Source organism: Maniola hyperantus, chromosome 17 (assembly GCF_902806685.2).
Source record: "Maniola hyperantus chromosome 17, iAphHyp1.2, whole genome shotgun sequence".
NCBI lineage: Eukaryota > Metazoa > Arthropoda > Insecta > Lepidoptera > Nymphalidae > Maniola > Maniola hyperantus.
Window position 1 is genome coordinate 10,881,072 of NC_048552.1, and position 6,975 is coordinate 10,888,046.

Below are 6,975 nucleotides of genomic sequence, written 5' to 3' on the forward strand. Positions count from 1 at the left end.
AACAATCTGATTAAAAAAAACCGTATTTTGATATCGGTAAAAATGCCGTGGCTTAGTTGAAATCTCTGTACGAACAGCCAATAAACAAAGAGATCGAAAAAACTGACTTACTCTGATATGCATTGTGACAGAATTTGAATGGGTTCTCGGTTTTACACCGAAGTGCAACGTTTCCACGTTTTTCATGTCCAAAATAGGCTATAATCCTTCATCGGGTAGATAAAGACATGGAGAGTAACATAAGCTACTTTTTATCCCGGAAAATCAAAGAATTATAAGACGGGATTTTTAAAAACCTAATTCCACGCGGACTAAGTCGCGGGCATCAGCTAGTTCTCTATATAGTAGGTGAGCCCAAGGGGCTAAATAGGGATTTACTCGAGCTTTGGTCGTGGGGACCTATTGGGTTGTGAAGATTAAGCGCTAAAAAGAAAAAAAGGTTATATGTTGACCCTTTTACTGGTGGGGAGAGCATGTACAGGTTTACAAAAATGTAAAAAAAAAAAAAATTCACAAAGTATTACTCGAGCGCTTCAGATATTAATAGGGTATGCACCCCACGTATTTCTGTTATCGGAAAAATATTAAGCTGCTGGTTTGATTGGTAAGCGAAGGAGTAGAAAGGGGCGCTCCATCTTAGACTGCACCATCACTTGCCACCAGGTTTAAAAAGTGCGAGTCTATAGGTACATTAAAAAAAGAAAAGAAAATAGAACCAAAAATATTTATGAGTTCGTCAGATATTGAGAAGGGACGTTAAGTGAACGCTCAAGTAGCTTTTATTCAAAAGCCTGACGATTTGGATCAAAAGTCATGGTCGATTTTAGAAACTTTGTGACTCTCCCATTTCCTTATGCCACGCTCAAATTGTCAGATTATTGAAATGCAAACTTTTCTGCATCTAATTAACTTACCCCCGCTTGGGCTCCCCAACCAACATCCACTTACCATAATATTATTTGGAGTACGTAATGAAAACAGTTTCAAAAATGAAAAAATTCCTTTGTCAGACTCTTCATTAAAAAAAAATAAACTTTTGATCAATACTTGTTCGATGATAATAGAGCAAATAATATACCCTCCACGCATTAGTTTATTGTAAATCTTGTCAAAAATTAATAAAATAAAAATTTATAAGTATGAGTAATCATTTTACTTATGTGTTTAGTGTGTGGTAAGAAAAGGTAAAAAGGGTACAATACTTACCTCCTATATAAACCATCGATTGTATTATAATTACATAACTGTGTATCATGAGATCATTCTAACTTAATATGTGCTTTCTTTATAGTATGCTATCACTGTCAAAAAATAATAAATTGTTTACGACTCGGTGTGATAGTCAGTCATTTTCGATACGCAAACGAAGCTACAGCTAAGCTAGCTGCAGGTGCCTACAAATTAGAATTTAGGAACAACTGTGTTTAGAATATTCCTCGATTTTGGAAACTCAACCGCAAAACCCATTGTTCCATGAAATAATATAAATGAAGGTAGCAGTGGCGAAAGGTGAAAATCTGAAAAAGGGAAGCCGGAAACGTACTTATCTAAAAGAATATCAGCTGTTCCCCATCGATTTTTGTTTTCAAAACCTAATTTAGAAAAATTACTATCGTTACGTAACAAGAAATCTGTTAAACAACAATCTATGTGAATTAAGGCCATTTCTGATTTTGACTTACAAAACTGAATCAAAATTACCGTCAACTTACACTTATTAGTTGTTATTTATTAATCACTATCCCTAATTTATTATATCAAAATAAAACACCACTAACCACTTTTAAAAACAAACGAGCATGGCCGCTTCACAAAAACAATGTATCAATATCAAATTACTTACCCTTCAAAATACAAAATATTCAAAATAGTAACATGTACCTGTTAAAATAATACTATTAATATAATTACTACTATATTATAATTTGGAGGTATAATACGGGAACTCGAATTCTGGCGGCTTAATTACGCCAAATTTGTCTGACCTGTCAGAGTTCCAAATTAGTATTCGCTACTGGACCAGATTAAATTGGTGAGTTCTTTTTTTGGTCATTCGTAGAGCGAGACAGACCTAGTTCGCTCCTTGCGCTTTCGCTAGGGAAATGAAAGAGATAAATACTAAGCAAAATCTAACTAGGGAATCCGATATCTTACGGCTTGTACGGTGTAGGACTGTAGGTGTATGTTACTTACATTAGCTGGTACCTATGCTTTTAACTTAAATTAATAATAACAAAAAAATTTTAGCATGCGTGACGATCGAACCTTTGTATTTACGAACGTATTACCGAATTTATGTTAAGTAGGTACCTACTTACGCTATAAGTATTATGCCAATTCTTAAAGGGAAGCCCATAGGAATCGTGTTATATTGACTCTTCGCCGCTGGAAGGTAGGTATAGTTTTTGTATTCATAGGGGTTAAGTCATAGGTAAGGGGGAATCTTCTAATTTGAAATAAATTTTCTATCTATAGTATTAGTACGCGACATTTCGATATCAATCGGGTCTAGGACGCCCCATACACCCGCACAGTTTTCAGTTTGTTATTTGTGATGAATCTGAAGTTCCTATCGAGATAAAACTTAGCTTAGACTAATGTGTTGTCACACCTACATTTTGCCGCCAACCTTGCTCGGAGTTTGAGCATCCGTTTTATTGAGTCTATTTCACTGTTTCGTTGTCGGGTCGTGACACTAGGACTCTACCTGAAAATCAGAGCTGTATTAGTCAAATAGTGTAGCATCATGCTGAGGCAGAAGCCCTTTCAGCTCAAACAAGACATCATTTTTGTTCTTAGTACTGTCGAGCTCGTAGTTTTAAGTTTACCTAGTTTTATTTTTTATTTTTAACAGTTGGTTTATATATTTTGTTTCTCTTGTTTTGTGAGCCGAATAAACTTTTATTTATTTATTTGCTATCAGGTTTGCACTCGCGACGTCCAGCCGCACTTTCTTGGGCGGCCTTGGGATTTAGCTCCAGGATGGCGATGTTGAGACATCTATTACTGATGTAATTTTGTGGTTTCCAATTTCCATGCTACATGACCGTATCATCTAAGGTGGACCTCTTGCAACTTGTCATCGATGTTACAGACACCGAGCCTACCGCGAATGTTATTGTGTTGTAGGTCGCAACGTGTGACGTTGCACATCCATTCAGAGGCGGATTAAATGTCAAGAGCACCCTAGGCAAGCGCCTCATAGGCGCCCATCCAACAGCGATAATAAAAAAATTACTAACTTCGAAAGAACGAGGATTCGTCTCATTGCATAGCTGGTAGTTGGTGTTTATATTTATTTATGTGAACGAGTGAAGAACATCACGTCATGGCACTGCTATATTAAAGAAGCGGCAGTTTTGGTCACTCCAAGATAATATTACTTAGTAGGGATAATTAGGTAGGCCAGGTAATGGAACTCTACATAATCACCTGCGCCCCTTCGTAAACATCCCTTGCCAGGGCCGGGCATAGAGACCTAAAAACGAACATTTCTTCGAAAAATCTTTCTGTAATTAAAATTAATTTAATTTTAGTCAGTCGTAACGTTGGTTTTCTATAGCACCGCGTTGCATATTCCGCATAATGCAGAATTTTAGCTGAGCACCCGCTCGCAATATATCAACGTGAAATTTAATTTATGGTGGTGCGTCAGGCATGCAGGACGCTCGGGTAATTGTGTGTAAACTAGTAACCTATATGTGACTATTATGTATCTGCATGGGACTATTGTTTGCGGAAATATAATTACCGATAGATGTTGGGGTCCCAAGGTGCTTGAATGGTGACCTCATACAGAAAAGCGCAGCGTTGGAAGGCTCCCACTAGGTACACGTCATCAATCCAGTCGCAAAGAGCCACTATAGATTCAGGCGGATAATACGTCGGTTTATAATCTATACTTCCATAATCCATACTTCCATACTTTTCCATACTAATATTATAAATGCGAAAGTGTGTCTGTCTGTTTGCTAGCCTTTTACGGCCCATCCGTTCAACCGTTTTTGACGAAGTTTGGAACAGGGATAGTAGAAAATGGTTTGCCCTTAAGCTTTTTATAATACTACAAAATGTATAGGCTAACCAATACAAATATCTAGATTGGAGTTTAAATAATTAAACACTCATAACAATACCATTTGGGCATGTTTGTTCACCGTACAATGTTTAAGCCAGTCTTCGACAGGTATTGGCCAACTTACACAAATTAAGTTGCCAACTTAAATTGACTCTACTAACGCTCCGGTGTATAAGGGCTCACTGTACACTGAAATTTCAGTTGACATGATTTTTTCCTTAGCTTATTCATATGATGATGAAGATGTAGATGATCCCTGTATTTACGTCCACGTGGATTTAGTAAGAATCACGTAAGAGTTCTTTGATTTTGCGGGATAAAAATTAGCCTTTGTCGGTCTCCGGAATGCAAGTTGTACTTAGTAAGTACCACATCAAAGGTTAAGCGGATGAGCCGTGAGCTTGTGGAAACAGTAAAACAGTTAGATAGATAGATGCACTTCAGCATTTATAATCCATACTACTTAATATTAAAAATGCGAAAATATGTCTGTCTGTCTGTCTGTCTGTCTGCTAGCTTTCCACGACCCATTCTTTCAACCGATTTTGATGAAATTTGGTACAGAGATAGCTTGCATCCTGAAGAAGGAAAGTAAAAGTAGCCTATGGCTACTTTTTATCCCGGAAAATCAAAAAGTTCCCACGGGATTTTTAAAAATCTAAATCACGCGGACAAAGTCGCGGGAATCATATTGTAGTCTAAATATATAAAAGAAAAAGGTGACTGACTGACTGATCTATCAACGCACAGCTCAAACTACTGCACGGATCCGACTGAAATTTGGCATGCAGAAAGCTACTATGACGTAGACATCAGCTAAGAAAGGATTTTGGAAAATTTAACCTCTAAGGGAGTGAAAAAGGAGTTTGAAATTTTTGTAGTCCACGCGGACAAAGTTGCGAGCTTAAGCTAAGTATAAGTATCTAATAATTCAGTTTGTAGTTAGCCTTAATACAGCCAAAGGTGCCTTTAGTTATTAAACTCGATATTGTGTGTAGCAAACAATGTTCGAATGTTGCCTGAATTATTGTTACTTGTTGAATTATGCGACAACTATAGCGTGGCCGTATTATGTTCCTATTACGTGTTTAGAAGTTGTTCTGGCTGAATTAATAGCTTGTACTTAGTATTTAAGTAACGCTAAAACTTAAAATGATTTTAATTGGATTGTTTATTAAGTTCTTTTGAATCGCTAAGATATTATCTTGGTAACAAATGAGTAACTATTCTGCTGCACTATATCGAAATAATGCAAAATTTTCATAGCAGTCGAAACAGGATACTAAAGTAAAATTCTTTAAGGGTGTCGATTCTGATGTCTTTCTATAAACTAAAATTTTTACAAAAAAAATAAAAACCGACTTCGTTACACAAACACTAAAAATTGAAAAATAATTTAATTTATTACCGATTATATTATGTATACAAGAGTTAATATAGTTCCATAATAATACTTTTTGGTGCCGGTGCCAATTAGCTTTAGCTGCGCGAATCGTCTAGACTTCATATTTTTATGGGACTCCACAATGGCACCTCATTGGCACCGACCCCAAAAAATATTATTATGGAACTATATTAACTCTTGTATACATAATATAATCGGTAATAAATTAAATTATTTTTCAATTTTTAGTGTTTGTGTAACGAAGTCGGTTTTTATTTTTTTTGTAAAATTTTTTTATTTCACAATTTTTAGTGGCCCCATGGAATTATGCTATGACTGGTTAAAAATCTACTGTTTACTAAGCTATTACACTGATCGCGAGCAATTTACTCTTATCCGTTGAGGAGTTCCAGTATCTATCTTCGAAGATGTTCATCAGATCTTCACCAAATTGAAATGGGACCAACTTTGAAGTATACCCTTTCAAACAAAAAAAGAATTTTCAAAATCGGTCCAGGCGTTTTCGAGTAATCGGGGAACATACATAAAAAAAAAAAAAAAAAAAAAGATTCCGACGAATTGAGAACCTCCTCCTTTTTTTGAAGTCGGTTAAAAAGAGTACCTATCTCTTGTTTCTTTTCAATATTGCTTAAAAATACGGCAAATGAATTTTAAAACACTTTAAACACTATGCTCAAGATTGTCGCCTAAAGTCATCAGGTTTGACAGTTTTGATTTTTGTTTATTGAAAATATTACAATAAAACTTAAAGCTAGCCTTTTCTAATTACTATACAAATCATGCTCGCGTGGCATGGTGCCAAGAATAGGTACTGGCTGAATTTCCGCGCTTGACAGCCAGGCTGATCCGTTGCGCAAAGAATGAGCCAGCCCTTCTGTCTTCAGATGAAACTATTAATCGCGGTAAAATATCTCGTAATTTTTTTAAATCTCGTTTTAAAATGATTTAAGTGGGTCTGTCCTTTTCCTATTATATTGGTAAGAAAAAGATGAGAATATACTCTAAAATTTAATAGCCACTAGAATCAGTACCATTATGTCAGCATACCACACAATCGCATCACCGCTGAGCAACGAACATGGCTGTTATCAGAAAAGATTCGCCAAGCACATTGAAATAAAATGAGCAAGGAATTTCCCAGAACGCAAGATTCCTTGTAGAGTCCCCATCGTTGCCAAGACCATTTGATTGTGGCAGAGGAAATTAAGTTAAAAACTCGCAAGAAATTTGGCACGTGTTTAAGAGATAGTGATCTGTCTGGTTCCTTAATGGCCTTTTTGTGGTATTTCGAATCGCGAACAGTACTTCTCTAAGATATTGTGTTCAAACGTTTGCCAAGTGCCGTTTAAGGAGTTGTAATAAATTAGATAAGTGACTTTTTTCACTTTTCCGTGTTCAAAGTTGTAGTAGTTAGCCAAAATGGTTGTCAAGATTTTGGCACACAGCTTCTTGGACTTTTAGGTATGATTTTAAAAAACCGGCCAAGTGCGAG